Below are 26,463 nucleotides of genomic sequence, written 5' to 3'. Positions count from 1 at the left end.
AGGTATCTCCACAGAGACGTGGTACTGAAACAGTCATGTAGGGGCCAGGCAGGTATCTCCACAGAGACGTGGTACTGAAACAGTCATGTAGGGGTATGGCGGGTATCTCCACAGGGACGTGGTACTGAAACAGTCATGTAGGGGCCAGGTGGGTATCTCCAGGGGGGGCGTGGTACTGAAACAGTCATGTGGGGGCCAGGTGGGTATCTCCAGGGGGGCGTGGTACTGAAACAGTCATGTAGGGGCCAGGCAGGTATCTCCACAGAGACGTGGTACTAAAACAGTCATGTAGGGGCCAGGCAGGTTTCTCCACAGGGACGTGGTACTAAAACAGTCATGTAGGGGTATGGCGGGTATCTCCATGGAGACGTGGTACTGAAACAGTTATGTAGGGGCCAGGCAGGTATCTCCACAGAGACGTGGTACTGAAACAGTCATGTAGGGGCCAGGCAGGTATCTCCACAGAGACGTGGTACTAAAACAGTCATGTAGGGGCCAGGCAGGTTTCTCCACAGAGACGTGGTACTGAAACAGTCATGTAGGGGCCAGGCAGGTATCTCCAGGGGGGCGTGGTACTGAAACAGTTATGTAGGGGCCAGGCAAGTTTCTCCAGGGGGCGTGGTACTGAAACAGTTATGTAGGGGCCAGGCAAGTTTCTCCAGGGGGGCGTGGTACTGAAACAGTCATGTGGGGGCCAGGCAGGTATCTCACGGGGACGTGGTACTGAAACAGTCATGTAGGGGCCAGGCAGGTATCTCCAGGGGGGGCGTGGTACTAAACAGTCATGTAGGGGCCAGGCGGGTATCTCCAGGGGGGGCGTGGTACTAAACAGTCATGTAGGGGCCAGGCGGGTATCTCCAGGGGGGGCGTGGTACTAAACAGTCATGTAGGGGTATGGCGGGTATCTCCACAGAGACTTGATACTGAAATAGTCATGTAGGGGCCATGCAGGTATCTACACGGGGGCGTGGTACTGAAACAGTCATGTGGGGGCCAGGCAGGTATCTCCACAGAGACGTGGTACTGAAACAGTCATGTAGGGGCCAGGCAGGTATCTCCACAGAGACGTGGTACTGAAACAGTCATGTAGGGGCCAGGCAGGTATCTCCATGGAGACGTGGCACTGAAACAGTCATATAGGGGCCAGGCGGGTATCTCCAGGGGGGGCGTGGTACTAAACAGTCATGTAGGGGCCAGGCAGGTATCTCCACAGAGACGTGGTACTGAAACAGTCATGTAGGGGCCAGGCAGGTATCTCCACAGAGACGTGGTACTAAAACAGTCATGTAGGGGCCAGGCAGGTTTCTCCACAGAGACGTGGTACTAAAACAGTCATGTAGGGGCCAGGTGGGTATCTCCAGAGGGGGCGTGGTACTAAACAGTCATGTAGGGGTATGGCGGGTATCTCCACAGAGACTTGATACTGAAATAGTCATGTAGGGGCCATGCAGGTATCTACACGGGGGCGTGGTACTGAAACAGTCATGTAGGGGCCAGGCAGGTATCTCCAGGGGGGCGTGGTACTGAAACAGTCTGGTAGGGGCCAGGCAGGTATCTCCAGGGGGGCGTGGTACTTAAACAGTCATGTGGGGGCCAGGCAGGTATTTCACGGGGACGTGGTACTGAAACAGTCATGTGGGGGCCAGGCAGGTATCTCCACGGGGGCGTGGTACTAAAACAGTCGTGTAGGGGCCAGGTGGGTATCTACACGGGGACGTGGTACTGAAATAGTCATGTAGGGGCCAGGCAGGTATCTCACATGGGGGCGTGGTACTGAAACAGTCATGTAGGGGCCAGGAGTCTGAATCTAAGAGAAGACCATATGAAAAACTGAAACATGAGTGAGTTTGGTTTTACGCCCCTTTTAGCAATATTCTAGCAATATCACAGCGTGGGACACCAGGAATGGACTTCACACATTGTACCCATGTCAGTGTGACGAACGAACATTATAACCACTAGTGTACCCAACTGCCCCTATTGAGACATGATGCCACGGAACTGTTACAGAGCACAGATGGATAAGAAACTTAACTGTTTCCATACTGAACAAAACATGAAGAACACCCTGCAATCTAGAAACTAAAAATATACCTGTCCAAGGTCCTGTAATCTGTCTCTCTTGTTTGAAAACAACATTAATTCGAAAAGCGATTAGCATTCAGCAGGAGCATTAATCCGCGCCTCGGGGCTATTACAGGAACTGATGAAACCCAGGGCTGATTACAACAGCTCGCTGACATCTATTGACATCCGTCCTTATCAGCTGGTAACCCTGATCAAATCAGTGCATGTTTACTGTGTCAATTATATATAATGCTGGAGCGAATGTCATCATTCTCTAATCGGTTCGGATGTGTTGAATCACCAGCACAGCTAGTATTTATTGCCCAGTGACAGAGGTTCCCGTTTTGTCTAACACAATAGTGACAGCGCACGCTCGCAGGGTGTTTTCACAGGGCTGATTGTCGCCAATACGGCACCGGTATGCGCATGGTAAACACGCTACGAGCGTCGGGACAAATGACATATAAAACGCTATCAACAGCCTGCATCACCAGTAACCAAATGTTCTCCACACTTCGACACATCACGGACTAACACCAACATGGTGAACACTTTTCCGAACCCTATAGCTTTTACAAGAACAATATAACTTGACATTCGCCGGCTCGGCTCCTCGTGAAAGAAAGCCGATGCATTTGCCGACGAACAGCTACAATAGAGACTGATCTTATCTGAAGACTGGAATATAAGGCATGGTAAAAACTGACACCCACCTCACGATTGGGGCGTCATGTCTCAGGCAGAGAACACTGTCATGTCAAGCCCCTGGGGGTAGAAAATTGCACCCACCGGCGTTCTATATCCCTCGCTGTTGACAGTAGCGAGCAGTCTTGACTCGGACTACTGTCTTACCTCTCGGAAGAATTCTGGACTGGCCACAAGCCATGTTCTAGCCAATCGATGAGTCTTGATTGTCGATGCGGAAGATCTCATTTTCTCTGTAGGGGTCAAATATTGATGTCTCAATGGCAGTTGAGATGGAATGGTTAACGGTCTCAAGGGACGTGGTTCGTTCCGGTCGTTTGTCGCTAAAGAGGGGTTCAAAGAACAATTTTCGGAAGCTAAACCTTTCAAAGAATTCTGTTTACATAACTGTTAGAGATGGGTGAAACAATCGATAGAAATCATTTAAGCCGCTGTCCAACGTCAAACTAGCCACTCTAGAAGTCTCAAGGCAGACGCGACTATGGCTGGCCCATATCAAATGCAGGAATGGTCGATAGTCTTAGGCAGATAAAGTCGACATCGAGAAGAAGATAGGCTCCATTTTTTGGTCATTTTACGATCCCTACACAAATCGCAATACAAATTTATCAAACGGACAAGATGAACTTTCTTGCGATTGGTTGCCATGGCGGTACTCGCCAGCGCAGGTTTTATCAGATCGCCTGTCATTACCGTTTACAGATCCCATATTTAGAGGACATCCTATCCTTTCGCAATTTGTTTTATTTGGCCAATAAGACATGAATATTCTTTCCCTTCAGAATTCTGGAGACATTATTTTGCTAAGACGAGATACTGGTCTCGCTAATGGACATTTCTTGATTCTGTTGTAAGATGCGCATATACATATCCTCTTCTCAAGTAAATCTCAACATTTTTTGGAAATGCACTTAAAAGCTACGATCGTATATCATGTAGAGAGATTAAACCCGTGCGGTATTATTTCACGGATGATCAACGGAAAATACCCACGCAAAAACTTGCGTGCCCAACGATTTGAATTTATGGTATTTCACAGATAAAGCTTGATTGTTGCAATGCCATTGTCTTCCCTTGCGGGCTTTTAAGTTCAAGAGTATTCAGAACCCTTTCACCCTTAAAATGTGATAAACTGCTGATATTTGTCTCTTAGATTTAGGGCGATTATGAAAAATGCTGAATTGTTCGAGGATATCTATTATTTCAAGTAAAACAGGGGCGCTCTAGAATGTAATTCCTTTGTAGTTCCCAGATAACCTAACTGCCATAATACTATCGTTATATTTCATGAAAATTTACAAACACGATAATTGGACACTCTTTACCCTTAATCTTTATGAAAAAGTGACGCCTATCGCAGTGGGACCGTTCCCTTTGCTAAAAGCCAGTTGTTAGCCGTGGGAGTTTGACAGAAAACACGAGCATTGCGTGACCCGAGGACCCTATTACCAAGGGAGTCTCCGTCTAATCGATGTTCGCAAGAGTCGTGTGTAATTCAGGCTTTGGAGTCCAAAAACAATTATTGATGATGCATTAATTATTATCCGCCAGTGAGAGACGAGAAGAAATTAGCAGGAATGTGGGTACAATTACATTACAGTCCCTTTATCGACGATATATAGCAACTGTGTGGCGATAACATTACTCGTGTCTCCACCTCCGATGTTCTATTACCACACGGACAAGCAATATAGACTCTATACAACCCTAGTTGTAGGTGTATATCATCCGTTTGATTTACTCGTAAACGCATGCAACATTCAGACGACGATCTTTTCTGAACTGACTTCAGCTGTTTGATACTCGATTTTCGTATATGTGTTTTTCAAAACTATCGATATGAAAATACAAAAAGTCATGAGAAAACGTGTCTCATTAACAAAGTGAAGTGAAAGCAGCTCCGAGTTCGGAGGGTTTATAAGGACGATTCGCCCAAGAGTTACCTCCCTTCATATATCGATCTACCTTGCAGTTGTTTTTACCGATATTTGATCACAGACTGAGTGCAATGAAAAAAGACTTCATTTTTTATTTGTAAATTGCTTGGTGTTCAGTGACACACAATCACATGGGATCTTATTGAGGCATCGCAACACTGAAACTTACTTATGGGGTGGACGGGAGTGAGCTGACTCAAACAGAAAATCCAATTTGCATTGTAATCCCTGTTGATGCTTGTTTGTTTTTATATATTTCGATGATAGATCGTATTTAAAAATTCATCATTTTCCGATTACTTTAACCAGAGACCATATAATAGATATTATACGGTCTCTGCTTTAACAATGAAAATAAAAACAAAAGAATAGCTCTATTATGAAATCTTAAAATTGCCGAAAATCGCCACAACTTGCTCAATCTGGACAGTGTGAATATTTTAGATACATTTTTTTTTATTAGAAAAGAACTGAATTAAGTTATAAATGCATTATTTAAATAATGTGATGAACATAACTTTCATTTTGATAAACAGTGGGATTAGACCTTTCAAATGGTGTACGACATTTTTTGTTTTTGTATATTTCTTTTGTTTTATCTCACGTACGATAAGACGTAAGTAAATTAAGTCCGATCCTGTTAGTCATGGATTCACGTTCGAATCCCGTGGATATGCTCCGGATATGATCCTTGGCCTGATGGCACCCTGTGTCCGACGATACCCCGTTTTGAACGTCTGCTACCCGCGTCACTGTATCTAATATTTCAAATAAAACAGGGGCGCTCTAGAATGTAATTCCTTTGTAGTTCCCAGATAACCTAACTGTCATAATACTATCGTTATATTTCATGAAAATTTACAAACACGATAATTGGACACACTTTACCCTTAATCTTTATGAAAAAGTAACAAAGACGTTTTACTCAGTGGGATAAAAAAGGACTCTTGTTCATTTTTTGTTTGTAAATTGCCTGGTGCCCAATGACGTCGACGCTATCACATGGGATCTCGTTGAGTGTGCTGACTCGAACAGAAAATCTAATTTACATTTAAATCCCGGTTGGTCTTTTTTGTTTTTGTATATTTCTTTGGTTTTATCTCACGTACGATAAGACGTAAGTAAATTAAGTCCGATCCTGTTAGTCATGGATTCACGTCTTCTCCGTATTTGATGGAACACACTGCTTCAAAGCGCTCTCGACCGTTATGTAACCGAAATCGTTGGCCCCCATGAGTTCGAATCCCGTGGATATGCTCCGAATATGATCCTTGGCCTGATGGCATCCTGTGTCCGACGATACCCGGTTTTGAAAGTCTGCTACACGCGTCACGGTTGATTTACCGGCCGTTACCTGGCCGGCTCTGGTCTTACAACCAAAGTTTACTTCCTATCAGCTGAATAACGCCGTATCATATTAAAATGGATAAATAACCCAAGATAAATATGGTGAATAAAAACGAATTTTCACAACCCACTTTGACGATGGGGGTTCCACCACTTGGAATTCAGATCAAATTACATATTATTGCTGCAAATATAGATCTAGATATTATCTCTCCATATCGGCTCTTGCCTACTCCCCCCCCTGGCAGCTGGTGAGGCCAGAAGTAGACGTTTCTCTAACCCGTTTTATTTAATCCGACACAAATCAACTAGTTTATCAACAGGAATGTGTACAATTAAGAAATAGATACGACACTCACCGTTCAATCTTTCCTGATGGGTCCAAGGACGGTGGCAAAGCAACCAGTGCCACTGTCCTTGGATCAAAACATTTATCATCTAGAATACCAGACAATAGCTCTATTTTCACTGCTGTGGCCAATGCTATCCTTACAGCCTTGGAATACACTCAACAGCAGTCTACATGTTAACAGCTAATCTTTTCTTCCGATTCTCTACCTTGTCTTCAGGCACTGAAAAATGTCTCTCAACAAATCTGTGACACCGCTTCTGATTCCATACAGTGATTATAATTCCCTGATCAGATGTTACATCGGAGATCTTATGCAACAGAAGTGGAACACCCAAGTAGGTATCAATACATTACATCAAATTAAGCCAACTATCGTTTACACCTACCTGGGATGTCAGTTTAGATTTGAAGTCATTTTACGACGATGTCGTATTTGCTATTCAAGATATTCACATGAATATTTATTAAAAGGTGAAGATCCTCCGTTTTGTATCCCTTGTGATGAAAGAATCACGGTCAAGCATGTCCTGCTTGACTTTTTAAATTCTTCCATCACAAGGGATAAATGTTTCAAAGTTACATCCATAAAAGATCTTCTTAGTCAAAAGAGTGCTCGTTTAATCATAGTTTTTTTTAAGAAATAGAATTAATAGATACATTTTGATTATAATATGTATTGTATAAAGTAAGTGATTTTTAATTTGGTAGAATGAATCCTGAGATTGTTAGTGGCTGTTTCTTCCAAGGGAGTTGAAGTATCGTAAAACAGTTGTCCCCCTCAGAGAGTACGTAAGTTCGATATCATTTTTTTCATTTCTCTGTGGTTTTTATCGTAGTATGTTTGTTGATTGTAACTGTTTGGCTGAATCTTCGGAGCATCGCCAGTAGCCAGAGGGATGGCGTAGATTTTGTGAAATTGGGTTAAAGATCACGTCCCAAATTATTGCACTTATATAGCGACGTGCATGCACGTGTGTGTGTGTGTGTGGCTGCTTGTACTAGTCCGGACTGATGCCGATTATAGTGCTAGCCCACTGAGATACCATGCCGCAGTTTAACATGAATACCCCATTCAGACACAGTATACTGACTCCGAGTCGACCAGTCCTTGTTTTAGCCCCTTGATGCCGAGCGCCAGACTAGGTAACAACAAGTACCATCTTTTAACGTCTTTTGGTATGATGCGGCCGGGGATCGAACCCCGAACCTTCCGCTCTTCGGGCGGACGCTCTACCACTATACCACGGAGGCCACCCAGAGGGATGGTGTAAATCCTGCTGGGGTACCGTGTAGGTAGCAGAGGTACTTAAGTCCCAATGGTTCCTAGTATGGAGGCCTAACTTTGGTTGTTGGTGATCTATAACTCATTTTTATTATGTATTGTTATGAATTGTCATATTTTAAGATTACTTACTAGTTTTTATACAAATCTGTTATACTCTAGTTGTCGACCGATTTTTATAAACACTAAATATATTTACTCTTAATATACAATAATATATTAAAAAATTGGTCTCGTCCCGATATGGCTGAAATATTACCGATGTGACGTTAAATGTCAACTCACTCACTTCATCAGTTGACCACCCGATCCCGCGAGTCGCCTCTTACAACAAGCATAGTCGCCTTCAGTCGGATCTTCACGGGTAGCAAAAAAATGTATATACCCACTATGGCTTAAAATGAAAGAAACAAGAAATGGTTATTAGATGGTCATGTATTGGATACAAGCATCATTGCTGTGTATTGGACCTTAAGCTTGCAGTGTTTCGGCGACTGTATTCAACATAGTAACGTTTTGATAACGTTTGTAAATTTTTGGTCAAATCCAATTTTCAAGTGTGTACTTTCTTTTACCCGGCATTATATTTCAACATAAACGGAGTGTTTCATCGATGCAAGATAAGTATATATCACAAAAAAGATAATAAAAGAGGGCCATGTTGGGACAACAGTTGTCCATTAGGTTGCGGCTCGTTAAATAGCTCTAAACATCATTTCACTCTAGGCACACATTTCATATGACACGGGAAGGTCGTTTAATATCCCGGACAAGTGGAACGCTCCTTATCAAGAGTGTAAGACCCCCAACTTTCGCGCATAAATGTACAGTTATGGTCTGTTTTCTATTTCAGTTATCCACCCACTAATGGACAAACATCTAGTCTCTGAAATGAAACTATTTTACAGAAATAACCGTTATTAAATTGTCTTAATAAAATATAATAAAGAGGAGCCCAGAGACTATTATAGTGAGTGAGTGAGTTTGGTTTTACGCCGCTTTTAGCAATATTCCAGCAATATCACGGCGGGGGTCACCAGAAATGGGTTTCATACATCGTACCCATGTCGGGAATCGAACCCGGGTCTTCGGCACGACGAACGAACGCTTTAACCACCAGGCTACCCGACCGCCCGAGACTATTATGGACTTGCATGGGCTATATTGGAAATATTTGTTTCAGGGTCTTCATGACAGACTTACCCTCGTAGACATACAACCATTGCTACTGATGAGATACACAAGGCCAAGGTCAAACCATCGCCTAAACCGTTTCCAAGTTATCACCTTGTGGTATCATACATGTAATATGTACATTAGAAAGATATTCCCAACGTTAAGTGTCAACCTTATCGAAATGGCAATTTCATGAAGTCTTGGTATATGCGTGTATACGGGAACATGCGTGGTGTGTGCTGGTTATATGCGTGTATACGAGAACATGCGTTGTGTGTGCTGGGGCTGTGCGTGTATGCGAGAACATGCGTTGTGTGTGCTGGGTATATGCGTGTATACGAGGACATGCGTTGTGTGTGCTGGGTATATGCGTGTATGCGAGAACATGCCTTGTTTGTGCTGGTGTTGTGCGTGTATGCGAGAACATGCCTTGTTTGTGCTGGGGTTGTGCGTGTATGCGAGAACATGCGTTGTGTGTGCTGGGTATATGCGTGTATACGAGGACATGCGTTGTGTGTGCTGGGTATATGCGTGTATGCGAGAACATGCGTTGTGTGTGCTGGTGTTGTGCGTGTATGCGAGAACATGCCTTGTTTGTGCTGGTGTTGTGCGTGTATGCGAGAACATGCGTTGTGTGTGCTGCTGTTGTGCGTGTATGCGAGAACATGCGTTGTGTGTGCTGGTGTTGTGCGTGTATGCGAGAACATGCCTTGTGTGTGCTGGTGTTGTGCGTGTATGCGAGAACATGTGTTGTGTGTGCTGGTGCTGTGCGTGTATACGAGAACATGCGTTGTGTGTGTTGGTGTGGTGCGTGTATGCGAGAACATGCGTTGTGTGTGCTGGTGTTGTGTGTGTATGCGAGAACATGCGTTGTGTGTGCTGGTGTTGTGCGTGTATGCGAGAACATGCGTTGTGTGTGCTGGTGTTGTGCGTGTATACGAGAACAGGCGTTGTGTGTGCTGGTGTTGTGCGTGTATATGAGAACATGCGTTGTGTGTGCTGGGTATATGCATGTATACGAGAACATGCGTTGTGTCTACTGGGGTTGTGCGTGTATATGAGAGCATGCGTAGTGACTACTGGGGTATATGCGTGTATATGAGAGCATGCGTTGTATCTACTGGGGTATATGCGTGTATACGAGAACATGCGTTGTGTCTACTGGGGTATATGCGTGTATATGAGAACATGCGTTGTGTCTACTGGGGTATATGCGTGTATATGAGAACATGCGTTGTGTCTACTGGGGTATATTGGTGTATGTGCAAATAAATATGTAATTCGACCTTAAGTCTATTTACTCGCCCTATGATTTCAAACATGTCATGTTATAATTCAAGAATGTCTTAAAGAGCAGAAATGAAATGTACTGTACTGAAAGGACACGTGACTTGTGTAACATTATCCTGTACTGTATTGTATCAGAGGGCATGTACCGATATCGGCATACGGTCTCTCTAGTTGTATGCACCTCACGTATTTGGGCCTATGGTGTATCATACAATAAACACTGGAATTTGAATAACAGAATCTGAAGAACAAACGTGGATCCTGGCTCTACCGATGAGAGTTACTGGTCACAGGTAACGATATCATCATCCTTAAAACTATTGATACTGAAGAATTGAACGTCAGTTTGGATGGGTTCATTGAAGTGTGAACCATTTAAAAGCGCTGGCTAAACAGTGTGAACCTCCGAGCTTGCGATATTTTCTCGTCTCCGATGACCAATCGGTAAAACATTTTTTTTGTGTTTTTGTTTTAAATTTACGTTTATGTTTTATGGTTTCTCCAAATCTTAGATATTTTTCCCGATGCGATAGTGAATCGGGTTTTATCGCGTTTGCTCTGTGTCAGCCGCCACATGTAACAGGGTACTACATTGTTTTCATTGTTGCTAGATTCCTATCATTTCCGAAAGCAAGGCATCAAAGTCAATATCTCTCAAAAAATCAATTTCGTTCACCTCAGTAATTTTACAGAATTAATTTTCTTGCGTTACAAGTATTGAAAGATATCCATTCCATATCCAAATCACCGTAAGGACAATCCATTTCGTTTCATGTAGCAGCTAGACGACATCAAACACCAGAACCAAAGCATTTATTTATTTATAAATCAAATGAAATGTTACAAGACCAGGCAAAATTACTAAATTAATTATATTGCTGAAAGATGCAGGGATTAAAAAGAAAATAGAAAAACGAGTTGATCGTAAACACAGATCGAGAATTCGGGGAAACCCCGGAAAGTAGTTCTGGCAAAAGTTCCCACGATCAATTTCACAAAAAAATTGTTGCAACAATGCAATTTACCGGGCGCAGCCCGAGCTCTAACATGCGCCCAATTACCGCGCTTTAGTTATCCTGTACTATAGAGGATTCTTACAAAAATTTGCACGTTGGTTTTTCGATTCATACCTCAATGAACCGAAAAAAACACAGTCAATACTTATAATTAAATTTGACAACTATTTAGAATATTTAACCAAAAACAGTTGTATATATCAAAACAATCCAGGTGTAGGAATACATACTGTGGCGTGACATGAATCAGGCGATCGTTTAATTTATGCACATAATTTGACACACCTACACAGTCAGTAGCCAATCAACGGAGAGTAGGATCAAAACAATGTTCATTGGACCTGTCAATTAAGGAAAGAGGCGAAAAGAACTGCAACAGTCAGACTGTAACGAACCGGAAGAAATATGTCCGGGAGAAGGCGGCTATTTCAAATAACATGGTCAGTTACCGCCAGATTCAAACATTACTTCCCTGATAACGGTAAAACACAGTTGGAAAAATGCTGATTAGAAATGAAACCCGAAAACATGACTGTTGAACCGAGGCAAGCGGGAAAAAACAGGCGAGCCAGCCTGCACGTTTGCTATTTCATTCATTCTCGGCCTTCGGTTTCAAAGGGGAGTTTGGACAGTGAATATGCATGAAAGTCGCTAAATGTCCTGTGCATGACGATACACATGATCAGAAAGGATATTCCCTCGACTGTAATACTGGGTTTCCCCGACATTCCGCAGCAATGTAAGTAGTGCGCCTCGGTGGGCGTGACTTGATTTTTTTACATTCATTGGGAAATGAATACAACAACACGTGACCAATTCAGCTAATCAGAATGCAGGAATTTCAATGAAAATGTAATTATATACATTTATCATCCAAACGTGGTTCCCACAGGAGATATCGCTTGGGTGACATCAAGCGATACCTACACTGTAGATATCGCTGGAATGAAATTGCATCACATTGCTTTGGATACCATAGTGATGTCATGGTTACCATGACGTCACAATCAAATGACATCACTGATGGGTCGGCTACTGAAGCTGTTTTCAGTACTTTTTTACACTTAAAGACACTGCTAATTTCTGTCTACAAATTGAAAAAAGTTGGAAGAATGATGTTGGATGGTAAATAAAATCTCATCCTTGTGTCTTTTGATATCGAATATATCAACACTCATTGATAAAATTGGAAACCTTTTTCAGCTTTTATCAGCTCGAGTTGATATGTTTGATATCAAAAGACACACGGGTGAGATTCTCTACATCTCCATCATTACCAGTGTCACGTGATATACATACCCTCTGATTTTATGTTCCTGAAATCTGTCAAATCACCAAAACCGATTATCATAGAATATATCATTTTAGACATTGCGTTTCCGCAGCGTTCAAGTACAGTAACAACAGCACCAATACAACATGTATATGCATGACGCTGCTCACTGGTGAAGTGCGTGACAGTAGCTCGTTCACAAGATGATATATTTGACGATCGACTTTCCTATGTGACTTTAAACTGTTTTCACAGCCTCCCCCCACTGCATGACGAGACACTGGGGTGTCTTTCCGACCGAGAATAGGTTCCTTTGTGTATATATACTTATGTGTCAAAGACGATAGTCTCCGAGTGAAGCAATACTGGAACGCCGGGTAAAAACTTTGGCAAGTTTCAACAAGGTTAGGCGACGAGAAACGATCGTTTAAATAGTTTCCGTCACAAAAACGAGAAAAAAGAAAGAAAAGGTGATTTACACAAAAAGGAATTTGAAATATTACCACACGAACCAGACTTCCAGGGTCCCAACATCAACTTGAAGTGAGTGAGTGAGTGAGGTGGTGAGTGAGTAAGTGAGGTGGTGAGGTGGTGAGTGAGTGAGTGAGTGAGTGAGTGAGGTGGTGAGTGAGTGGATTGGGTGGTGAGTTGTTGAGTGGGTTGGATGAGTGGATTGGGTGAGTGAGTGAGTGGATGGGTGGTGAGTGAGTGAGTGGATTGGGTGGTGAGTTGTTGAGTGGGTTGGATGAGTGGATTGGGTGAGTGGATTGGGTGAGTGAGTGGATGGGGTGGTGAGTGAGTGAGTGAGTGGATTGGGTGGTGAGTCGATTGGGTGAGTGAGTGAGTGAGTGAGTGAGTGAGTGAGTGAGGTGGTGAGTGGATTGGGTGGTGAGTTGTTGAGTGAGTTGTTGAGTGGGTTGGATGAGTGGATTGGGTGAGTGGATTAAGTGAGTGAGTGGATGGGGTGGTGAGTGAGTGAGTGAGTGGATTGGGTGGTGAGTGGATTGGGTGAGTGAGTGAGGTGGTGAGTGAGTGAGTGAGTGAGTGAGTGAGGTGGTGAGTGAGTGAGTGAGTGAGTGGATTGGGTGGTGAGTTGTTGAGTGGGTGGATGAGTGGATTGGGTGAGTGAGTGAGTGAGTGGATGGGGTGGTGAGTGAGTGAGTGGATTGGGTGGTGAGTCGATTGGGTGAGTGAGTGAGTGAGTGAGTGAGTGGATGAGGTGGTGAGTGAGTGAGTGGATGACGTGGTGAGTGAGTGGATAAATGGATGGAATGATGTGTGTTAGTGTCGATCTATGCAGGAGTACTAGTGCACTGTTTCATAGCTTCAATCGTGAAACGTTATGCTTATACTGTTGCAACAAATTAATTTGTTCGCGCGTTGAAGTCTTTTACTTGATTCAATTTGAGCTTCATGCAATCAATGGATTCACGAACCTAAATGTATAATCAAGCCACCAAGGATTGCCTTGTTGCATATGGCTATTGGAAATAGGGGAACGTAATTAAGTTGTTTCATTTGATTCTTTTTTTCTGGCGTTGATTTGTGTTTTGTTGCCGCTGGTTTATATTGTGATTGACGTCTTTGCCGTGGTGCTTTAACATTGTTTAAATAGTATCACATTGCACAATGGTCAGTTCTCTTCAAGATCGCTTTCTGTGTCTGTTTGCTTCTTCCTATTTATGCCCACCCTCGATTAACCAGTGTCTCATTCCATTGTGTCAATATCCTAGAGGCACCCTCGATTACCCAGTGTCTCATTCCATTATGTCAATACCCTAGAGGCACCATCGATTACCCAGTGTCTCATTCCATCATGTCAATACCATAGAAGCACCCTCGATTACCCAGTGTCTCATTTCATCATGTCAATACCCTAGAGGCACCATCGATTACCCAGTGTCTCATTTCATTGTGTCAATACCCTAGAAGCACCCTCGATTACCCAGTGTCTCATTCCATCGTGTCAATATCCTAGAAGCACCCTCGATTACCCAGTGTCTCATTCCATCATGTCAATACGCTAGAGGCACCCTCGATTACCCAGTGTCTCATTCCATCATGTCAATACCTTAGAAGCACCCTCGATTACCCAGTGTCTCATTCCATCGTGTCAATACCCTAGAGGCACCATCGATTACCCAGTGTCTCATTCCATCGTGTCAATACCATAGAAGTACCCTCGATTACCCAGTGTCTCATTCCAGTATGTCAATACCTTAGAAGCACCCTCGATTACCCAGTGTCTCATTCCATCGTGTCAATATCCTAGAGGCACCATCGATTACCCAGTGTCTCATTCCATCATGTCAATATGCTAGAGGCACCCTCGATTACCCAGTGTCTCATTCCATCATGTCAATACCCTAGAAGCACCCTCGATTACCCAGTGTCTCATTCCATCATGTCAATACCCTAGAGGCACCCTCGATTACCCAGTGTCTCATTCCATCATGTCAATACCCTAGAAGCACCCTCGATTAACCAGTGTCTCATTCCATCATGTCAATACCCTAGAAGCACCCTCGATTATCCAGTGTCTCATTCCATCATGTCAATACCCTAGAGGCACCCTCGATTACCCAGTGTCTCATTCCATCATGTCAATACCCTAGAGGCACCCTCGATTACCCAGTGTCTCATTCCATCATGTCAATACGCTAGAGGCACCCTCGATTACCCAGTGTCTCATTCCATCATGCCAATAACCTAGAAGCACCATCGATTACCCAGTGTCTCATTCCATCATGTCAATGCCCTAGAGGCACCCTCGATTACCCAGTGTCTCATTCCATCATGTCAATACCCTAGAGGCACCCTCGATTACCCAGTGTCTCATTCCATCATGTCAATACGCTAGAGGCACCCTCGATTACCCAGTGTCTCATTCCATCATGTCAATACCCTAGAGGCACCACCACCACCACCCGATACGTACAGCTTCAGCTGCAACAATGTCTATTCACTTGATGCATGAACACCGTCAACACAAGCAATAAATGCAGCTTTCCACCCACCATCCATAAATTGTTTGTTTGTTGTTTAGGGTCGCACTCAGCGGACCGTAAATTCAGTGATTGATATCATGAACATCGACACACGCATTTAGGATACGATGACATGCTGACGGGATCGGGTCGATGAGCCTTGCCATCCGATCCTGTTACTCGGCTCCTATCACAAGCATGGGTTGTTGAAGACCTATTCTAACCCCGATCTTCACGGGTCACCTTCGGAATGAGAATGTTGGTATTGAAACTCGTTTCAACTGCTTCCATAGATCCTGGCCGGTATTGTGTTGAGTCGATCTACGTATGCTATGCAATGGACGACATGAAACCCCGGGTTGTCGTCCGTCATGGGATGTGGAACCTGTTAATCATCAGACCTGCAGAAGTTCGCACTACCCACACTTTGCTCCCCTAGCATACGCATGTTGCTTACTTCTCATGAAAAGTTACACTTACCAATAAAACAGGGGTTCCCGATGGAGTAGATTTAGACATTATTGAATCAATGTGTTGCTTCTGCTCTATCAATAGCTGAATCCATGACTTCCTCAGTCGTATTTCGTATTTCGCGAAGGTCAGGCTACAGGGTGACTGATGCCAGGGTGAAGGTCAGGCTACAGAGAGACTGCTGCCAGGGTGAAGGTCAGGCTACAGGGTGACTGATGCCAGGGTGAAGGTCAGGCTACAGGTAGACTGCTGCCAGGGTGAAGGTCAGGCTACAGGGTGACTGATGCCATGGTGAAGGTCAGGCTGCAGGTTGGCTGACGCCAGGGTGAAGGTAAGGCTACAGGGTGACTGGTGCCAGGGTGAAGGTCGGGCTGCAGGGTGGCTGATGCCAGGGTGAAGGTCAGGCTACAGGGTGACTGGTGCCAGGGTGAAGGTCAGGCTGCAGGGTGGCTGATGCCAGGGTGAAGGTCAGGCTACAGGGTGACTGATGCCAGGGTGAAGGTCAGGCTACAGGGTGACTGGTGCCAGGCTGAAGGTCAGGCTGCAGGGTGGCTGATGCCAGGGTGAAGGTAAGGCTTCAGGGTGACTGGTGCCAGGGTGAAGGTCAGGCTGCAGGGTGGCTGATGCCAGGGTGAAGGTCAGGCTACAGGGTGGCTGATGCCAGGGTGAAGGTCAGGCTACAGGGTGACTGATGCCAGGGTGAAGGTCAGGCTACAGGGTGACTGATGCCAGGGTGAAGGCCAGGCTACAGGGTGACTGGTGCCAGGGTGAAGGTCAGGCTACAGGGTGACTGGTGCCAGGGTGAAGGCCAGGCTACAGGGTGACTGGTGCCAGGCTGAAGGTCAGGCTGCAGGGTGGCTGATGCCAGGGTGAAGGCCAGGCTACAGGGTGACTGGTGCCAGGGTGAAGGTCAGGCTGCAGGGTGGCTGATGCCAGGGTGAAGGTCAGGCTACAGGGTGACTGGTGCCAGGCTGAAGGTCAGGCTGCAGGGTGGCTGATGCCAGGGTGAAGGTCAGGCTACAGGGTGACTGGTGCCAGGGTGAAGGTCGGGCTGCAGGGTGGCTGATGCCAGGGTGAAGGTCAGGCTTCAGGGTGACTGATGCCAGGGTGAAGGTCGGGCTACAGGGTGACTGATGCCAGGGTGAAGGTCGGGCTGCAGGGTGGCTGATGCCAGGGTGAAGGTCAGGCTTCAGGGTGACTGATGTCAGGGTGTAGGTCAGGCTGCAGGGAGACTGTTGCCAGGGTGAAGGTCAGGCCTGACACGAGGGTGAAGGTCAGGCTGCAGGGTGACTGATGCTAGGGTAAAGTTCGGGATCTTTATATGAAGTCAGTGGTGCTATAGTATACGTCTGTAGAGAGATTATTTCTCAAATCTTATTCGAACATTGGGACTCGGGTATCTGTTTTTCTCTCACTTCTTCAAGACATGCAGGGTTTTTTTCTTAGAGAGGAGGCAAAACTATTTGTTTGAGACAATCACACAATCGATGGATTTGTTCTCAAACTATTTACCAGCACTGGACATTAAGAAGCAGAGGGTCGTGTTTATGGTTTTGGCTGACCATATGCCGACGTAATGTCGCCGGTTTAGTAACATTAAATCCGTGATGGCAACCAACTGACTACTTACATTGGAAACATTCTTGAAATTCTCACATAGACTTCGTCACGCAACATTGTGTTTGATACTGAGGGAGTTTCCCACGGTGACAAGGACGGATCCCGTGAGACGCATCCCGGAATCTTCCTTCTCCTCGTGGCACGGCGTGACACACTTCATCATGCACCAACATGGAGGAGAGATGAGGGGGCAAAGTAACGGTGAAATGCTGTGTGGTTTTTGACTTACCAAATATGTACAATATTGATATGAAATCTTTTTATTCCATTTCTTCGAAATTAAAATGCATGTTATGCTTATTCGGTTCAGACTTTCAATATTATTTCCCCGTCTTTATCATGTCCAGAATCGGCCTCATTACACGTATCTCTGGTGGACTGGAGACAATGTCACTGGTGGACATATTATTAGTCTGGCGCTGTGTTTGACAGAGAGAAGATGTGTGCGTGAACGTCTGGTTAGACAACATAAAACACCAACCATAGAGAATAGATTATCCGTCGAAACAGGTAATTTGGGGGTAAAAGGCTGAAGTCAGCGTCAATGCATACAGAGGAATCATAGACAATGTCCATTATACAGTCCACGTTATGTCTCCGATCCTCCATACACTCCTGCCCACGTATATATTTACATACACACACAGAGGTGGGCTTGTCCTAAACCAAATTCACGATTTGCCTTTATTCAGTGCATGAAATGTCCTGTACAATTTATTACTAACACTACCCTATTTCAGACAAAATTGATGTTGGAGTTGCACCTCGCCAGCAGTATTGACGTACGGCACAACAGAGCGGCAGATAACGTGGTCCCAAGGAACTTTGGACGGTATACAACTGGCAGCAAGCAGTCTGTCCTACTTCCAGCGCCGGACCAGGGAGTCCTGGCATCCTGCAGATGCTGTCCTGTACAAATACAGAAACTGAGGAGCAAAAGAAACTATACATTTAAGAGGATTTTATTATATATTTGAGATTGGAATATCATATCCAAATTTGATCTTTACTGGCTTTAAGTCAACACTTAAAGAATACTGGTAAATGGTGGTCTAAATATAGTTTGATTTAAAACTTTTAAAAATTAAAAACATAAATTGGCATTATATGCAATGGATGAGTTGTCAAATATATACAATGGATGATATGCCCAAAATATACAACGGGTGATATATCCAAAATATATTATGAATGATATGTCCAAAATATACAACGGGTGATATGTCCAAATCATATCATGGGTGATATGTCCAAAATATACAACGGGTGATATGTCCAAAGAATATCATGAGTGATATGTCCAAAATATGCACGTTGTCCAGTATATACATGAAGTCCAATGTCTCGAACTGCTGTGAAGGTATATCATCATAGGCTCTCTGACTGTTTCGAACTCAAAGAACTCAATACATGTCATCGTCTAAGTACTGAAAATATACATATATACCTGACAGATTAACTAAAGTCATGAAAACATCGGGTGTTCTTTAACTTATTTTGAGTAGTATATTTAGCCACACGACTGTTAATAAACGACCATGCTGGAGATCGGCAACAACTGACATGTCCCTCCCCACACAACTCAACCCAAACCACGAGGTGAAACAACAAAGTTGCCACCATCCACAGAATACAAATCAAATCAACATCCTCAACTCTGATGCAAGTTACATAAAACTTATTTGTCTTCGATGACTAAATTACACACACAGGTTCTTGAAATAGAAACTATCTGTAAGACAAATTGATTCTGCATCACATGAAGGATCAGCTGAACGTGAAACTACATAATCCCGTGCGGCAGATTGGGCCCACGCCTTACGTCACGACTAGGAACAAACTACCGGAATACACGCAACGCCAGATGATCACATGGACAAAGCAACCAGTCTACAAGAGTTGCAGGAGTTTCAAGTACAGAGGCAGACACGGTAATGGAATCGCTTATCAAGCCAGGAAAACTAAAAACATGAAGCAGTCATTCATAATGAATGATAATGGTGAACAGATTAATGTCAAAACAATGGACATTATTTCGAATCTTAAATACCTCCTAAATCCTAAAGTTAGTGAGTGAGTGAGTTAAAATTTAACGTCGCATCGGCATTATTTCAGCCATATAGCGATGAGTGTGTGAAAGTTGCAGACAGTATGTATACAAACCCTTTCCATATCCAATAGAAATAAACTAGTATTCCGACTATATCATAAGCACATGTTTATGAATCACTATTAGATAGTGGTGAAAACAGGTGTTTCTCGAAAAGTGAAGGCGATGTATATGACGACCAGTAAACAGTCGAATCTGGGTCATGCAAATCCGTGCATGATAAGACTTTGAAGACGAAGAAGAATGTATATTTATCATACGCAAAATCCATACCCAAAAGCATTCTCATCTCCCTGGGGAGTATACACCCCAAACTGTGGAATGAGTTCCTGGAGGTTGACATTCACATTACGATTCAGCGTCGTGCAGGGCCGAAGCCGTAGAAATCTCACGAATGCTGTCACCCATCCACCTACCCTCCGCTACCAACGATGCTTAACTTCACCGGATTTTACGACGCTTACGGCAAGTGATCAGGATGCTACCTGGATGACCCAGTTCGCCCCTAGGGGTGAACTGACTGAGCGGGGATACAGGAAGTTGGGGTGGCGAGATTTGGGGAGAGGGGGGGGGGGGGGGGGGGGGATGGGTAGACTAGTCGAGGTTGTTCCTGCGTGCGTACAGAACCATGTAACACGTTGTAGTCTGTATGATCACCTCGACCTGTACAGCGGCTATAGAGTGTATGAGGCCTGGTATCTCCCATGGTGAAGAAACTCCAACATCCACATACCAGATACACTAAACCTTAACTATAGATGGGACCGTGTAACACGTTGTTGACTCTCTATCAGCAGGCCGCCTTCACTTCGACCTGTACAGCGGCTACAGAGTGTATGAGGCCTGGTATCTCCCATGCTGAAGAAAGACCTCCAACATCCACACACCATACACACTAAACCTTATACTGCGAGGCAAATGAGACAAGGCAAATTGACTGTACTTAATCCGCACATCACGCTGGACTTCTTGTATCACTCGTCCACACCGATTCTTGTGGAGATGTAGATTACTTAATGCCGACTGCTTGTCACGCCTGTCCACGTTATACCAGTCTTCGGGATTGCCTAAAAGTCGGGCCAAGAAGAGTCGGGCCGGGGCTCATTTAATTGAGTTTGAATAAAAATGCACCTTCAACAACGTAATAAACTGTTGATTATGACTACAACCCGTGAGTCTCGTAGAAAAGTCAGTGTCTTGACTGTGTGTATCCTTTGATTAGAATGCTTCTCACCGACCTTAGCGTGTAGGGGTGTGATGTCTTGGGCAGGAAACGACAGCGTTTTGACTACTCTTCTTTCATTAATTAACGTGTTAAGGTAATTAACCTTTACTAATTCGTGTTAAACCAACACAGGATGTTTTCTGGAAGTGGATATTCGCAAATGTCAAAGGACTGACACGACACGTGTTAATAACTGTCCAAGCACTTCTAAAGTTCCTAACATTCTTTATGTCTAAAGACTAGTATTATATCTAATTATATACCACTTTATTGTCTCTTATTTCAGTAGTTTAAGAACACAGGGCTCAAAGTGAAGCCCCTTTTCACTCTACATTCTCAACATAGTCTCTATCAGAAGTGTTTGGCTTGTGTTGGGTCCGACTTGGCCCGGGCCGTCAAAATCAACTTTAAACATACAGATGTATCTTCAAATGTGTTTACATCTATAGATTAGTATTATATCCACCTAAATACCACTTTATAGTGTCTCAGATCGCTGTACTTAAAGAAAACAAGGGGCTCAAAGTGAAGCCATCTTCCCTCTACATTCTCAACAGAGTCTCTATCAGAAGTGTTTTGCTTGTGTTGGGTCCGACTTGGCCCGGGCCGTCAAAATCAACTTTAAACACACAGATGTATCTTCAAATGTGTTTACATCTAGTGTTATATCTACCTATATACCACATCATAATGTCACACGGTTTTCAAGCGATTTACACCGAATTACTTATTTATGGTGCACTTTTTTGTTTGGTGATTGTTCATTAATGTCATGTGTGTATGTTTCATCAATTATATGTAGGTATGATCGCCGATAATGAAGTAATTAGCCAGTAACACTTTGGCCCGTCTTGGCCCGGCCCGGCCCGACCTTTAGGCAATGCCCAAGTCTTCCATTTCATTCCTGCTGTTTTAAAGGGCCCGCGGGAGTCTGTCCGATCCTCTCAGCCTGGGGAATATCAAGAGGTGTTCCCACCAACGCGGGCTTGTGTGTTTTAGCCATCAACCAGTGTTCCACTAAGGACATCAGCTTCAATCTACCTGTTCATTGTACATTGGTGGGTTCTTTGAAATTTTGAGTTGCCATAATTTTTCTCTTCTTTGGGACAACAAAATCTTTCAATTGGAAAATATATTTGTTTATATACACTACATCGACGCACGGAACATATTTCCAAGGTACTTCAGACGATGGTAATTAAAGGTAATTGGTTTAGCCGTAGCCAACACCTGAACTATGGTATAGACTCGTTGTTCGGGCCTAACTATATGGAATGTGCGAGAGGCACAGAATCAGTTCGCGAGGGCCCTTGGACCTTTCCCGTAGTTCCCCCAGCAATCACAAGAAAATATTCTTCGTTAACAGCTTTTATTCACTCTTTGTGTTGCTGGTTGGTCCGACCCACAGACCACAACCTCTCACTCACTGGCAACATCCGGTCATAGTCTCCACAGACCACAACCCTTCACTCACTGGCAACATCCGGTCATAGTCTCCACAGACCACAACCTCTCACTCTCTGGCAACATCCGGTCATAGTCTCCACAGACCACAACCTCTCACTCACTGGCAACATCCGGTCATAGTGTCAACAGACCACAACCTCTCACTCTCTGGCAACATCCGTTCATAGTCTCCACAGACCACAACCTCTCACTCTCTGGCAACATCCGGTCATAGTCTCCACAAACCACAACCTCTCACTCACTGGCAACATCCGGTCATAGTCTCCACAGACCACAACCTCTCACTCACTGCCAACATCCGGTCATAGTCTCCAAAAACCACAACCTCTCACTCTCTGGCAACATCCGGTCATAGTCTCCACAGACCACAACCTCTCACTCTCTGGCAACATCCGGTCATAGTCTCCACAGACCACAACCTCTCACTCTCTGGCAACATCCGGTCATAGTCTCCACAGACCACAACCTCTCACTCACTGGCAACATCCGGTCATAGTCTCCACAGACCACAACCTCTCACTCACTGGCAACATCCGGTCATAGTCTCCACAGACCACAACCTCTCACTCTCTGGCAACATCCGGTCATAGTCTCCACAGACCACAACCTCTCACTCACTGGCAACATCCGGTCATAGTCTCCACAGACCACAACCTCTCACTCTCTGGCAACATCCAGTCATAGTGTCCACAGACCACAACCTCTCACTCACTGGCAACATCCGGTCATAGTCTCCACAGACCACAACCTCTCACTCACTGGCAACATCCGGTCATAGTCTCCACAGACCACAACCTCTCACTCTCTGGCAACATCTGGTCATAGTCTCCACAGACCACAACCTCTCACTCTCTGGCAACATCCGGTCATAGTCTCCACAGACCACAACCTCTCACTCTCTGGCAACATCCGGTCATAGTCTCCACAGACCACAACCTCTCACTCACTGGCAACATCATATCACAAGACACCACATCTTTCCAGCTACATATGATAAAATACAATACCCCATCTTACCACCGTACACAACATACAAAGGCACAGCATAGTTTCCTAGTTTAGTCGGGCACTATTGGCCCAACAGAACAGGCTTCATTCAAAGTGGAATTCCTGTCACGTGACGGCTTGATTTGGTAAAATGTCCCATGAGCCTAGTTTCAGGAGTATATCAATCCGACAAAGAGACAATCTCGATCTTTATCTTACAATTGATCGAATTACGCCCGAACACGTGCTCGGTGGGAGGGTGATGGTGGTCTGTCACAGCCACACCCTTGTGCTGAAACGATGTTATGAAACTGTATGCCACTGTAAAGTTTGTTTTCGTGGTGTAGCTACGAGTGTGTCCATGGTGGAAGAATTGGAGCTCATTTCCTGACTCATTTCGGATGCCAGGTTGCTGGCAGCATTGGCCCCGGCTGTAATGGATCGGAATCTCTCACTAAGATTCCCCGGCAAAATGACATGTAAATTGTATTCTGATTTCCTTTCACCAAATATAAAGTGCTGTGAAAAAGTAGTTCTTACTTAACTAACGGCAAAGTTGACACCTCTAACGTGTGAAGAACAAATTGTCCAGGCGGTGTTTTGATTAACAGAAATAGTAGACAGTTCAGGCATACATATTACCCTGAACCATAACCCATGAAGGAAGTAGCCATTAACACTCCTCTACATAGGAACATAGAGTTGTCTCCCCTTTCTTGATCACATGTCATTTCTGCCCTTCTGTGCCAACATGTTTCAGGGATACAATCTGCTCTTTCGGTCGTTGACAAGGTTTCATGTAAATCCATGTATCGGAGCGTGTTTAACATACGCTATGTGGGGCTTGCAAACAATTACATCAAACTTATGGAATAAATATGTTAAACATATCGGTAACGATGTAGAAGAGAGTTTGACATTATGTAATATTAAATCTTCAAAGCTACATTGTTGTAAAAACTATTAAAGTAATGACGCCATTAAATTACACTGATGTAATAGGATTTATCAAACGTTTCATACCATCGTCATTATCAAATCAATCAATTATAGATCATGCTGTTATACACAGGCTTATCTGTTCCTTATTCACAAGGACCTGATGGCCGCCGTTGTAGAAGCGTTGCCGACTTAGTTAAGGCATTTAGAACGGGAACTTTGGGGGCTTAAATTGCTGAGACAAAAGTAACCTTTGTCTATAAGACCACTTGGCTAAATATGACACATGGAGCAAATACCAGGAAACCATGGTGATACAAGCATTAACATTTATAAATGTTATCGCATCAGTTTTCTTGAGAGACAGCTATCAGTCATCTGGCATTCAAGATGGTTGCAATGTCGTTATGATAAAGTATAGTTTCAAGCTGTGACTAAAGTGTGTGCATTTTGACGACTTCTAATGAGATTTATGTGTTCACTGAGAAAACAGTCCAGTGAATTACACTAACTTAATCAGTAACAGTGACCAGGAGGTTGGTAAACAGGGAATCTACTATCAAGGCTGGTAGATTGCACGAAGATGCTGAAGATTAGTCAATATCACTTATTAAATTTGTACAATTCACTACTAAAACACACTATAAAAAATGTGTTAAGAATACAAACACATTCTTGACATGTTTAGGAATGTGTTTCAATCCTAAACGACATGCACATTTGGTGTGTTCTATCTAAACACGTTCAGGGTCTAAACACGTGAAATGTGCTATCGCCCATAGCATTAGCACCACCTTAACACAAACTCCCTATAATCCATAAATGTTTAGAATTTAAACACCTTTAGACATGTTTAATAAAGTGCATATCAGGCTATAAGTCAAATATGGATCAGACGTATAATATATATTGAAATTAGAGGTGCAAATCAGAGTCACAGGCACTTGCGTGACACAAATACCACCAGGATTTACAAGGAACCGGGTATAATAATCACATAGCCATGTACAAATAAACCAAGCTAAGGTGACTATGACAATTGACACTTGTGGCGATAACAGTCTCCGTAACGCAAGTGGTAGCGAGACAGACTACAAACTCAAGAAGTTGCAGGTTCGAATCCCAACGAGGTTTAAAATTGTGTTAATCAGGTGGTTGTTGCTGTATGGCTAATAGTATTTCTCTCATGCAGGAAGCTGACAATGAACGTATGTCTGATTACCGCCTAATCTGTTTTAGTGAGTGACGATAGGCCACCTATTGAAAGCAATACTAACTGATTAATAAATTCTACTAACATGTTAGTGTCTGAACGGACAGTGAAATTCACAAACTAAGTTAGTCAACTTTGCAAACTAGTTCTTTCATGATCAGTGTTTCATTCCATGTTTAGACACCAATATGAGATGTAAATGTCCTATGGATATCTTCACTTAGGAATTTTCTTTCAGCCCAAATCAATAGTATTTGATAGATTGCTCTTTTCGCGAACGCCTGGTGTCATCACTGATTTTCAGTGGTCCATTAATGTAACTTTCACAGCTATTTTATCCTTTGCGCGTAATGGAGTCTGTTTGGGCGGATGATCGACACTGGTTGTTCTCCTGCAATGACGACCTATACCGTTAGCATTCGGCTACTTTCACAAACGTTCTCCCCGATATGATAACTATTGTTAGCTTGCGACCATGTCCACTCCAACGTTTATTCCCGCACTTCTCCTGCATAGAGCTGTGTAGACCAGCATCACAACACTTACACCGCCCAGGGAATCTTGTAGCCACATCTTCTCAGTTCCTGGCAACGTGTTGCAAAATTGATGGAGAATAGACCAACATGTCTGCCCCAAGTCATCTTACCCTGTCATCCCTCAATTAACTCTGGATATTTGGCTGACGTGCATGTCGCTTGGGGTGTTGCAATTAGACAGCTGGAACTGGTTGGATGGTTCTACGAGATCTTTGTATTCGCGTTAAAGAAATTAGTTCCGAATCATTTACATTGTATGGTACTGGACCGGTCGTCCTTTGTGATTACATGTACAAACATCTCCTGGATTTTGAGATCTGACTTTTTGTTGTAGACAAGTTTCACGGAGACAAGTAAAGGTCTCACTCTTCACAGACATGTAGGCCGACTTGTTTCCTGTCCGAGACACAGCACTGCAGCCACTCACGAAGAGGAGTCCATTTACCTTCTCCGGGTCTCTCTC

General features: G+C 44.0%; 1 protein-coding gene across 3 annotated transcripts in view; it reads right to left on the bottom strand.

The window, feature by feature from the left end:
* LOC139465494 (MAGUK p55 subfamily member 7-like) overlaps positions 1 to 2,900 on the bottom strand; it is a 102,029-nt gene extending 99,129 nt beyond the window's left edge. For all 3 annotated transcript variants that reach the window (XM_071247214.1, XM_071247215.1, XM_071247216.1), the window contains exon 1: positions 2,781 to 2,900. The gene's annotated coding sequence lies outside the window, so the exon portion shown is untranslated. The remainder of the gene's footprint in view (positions 1 to 2,780) is intronic.
* Positions 2,901 to 26,463: the final 23,563 nt, after the last annotated feature.

The sequence above is a fragment of the Haliotis cracherodii genome, unplaced genomic scaffold, assembly GCF_022045235.1.
Source record: "Haliotis cracherodii isolate W230 unplaced genomic scaffold, xgHalCrac1.p SCAF_18, whole genome shotgun sequence".
NCBI classification, from domain to species: Eukaryota; Metazoa; Mollusca; class Gastropoda; order Lepetellida; family Haliotidae; genus Haliotis; species Haliotis cracherodii.
This window is presented reverse-complemented; position numbering and strand designations above follow the sequence as displayed.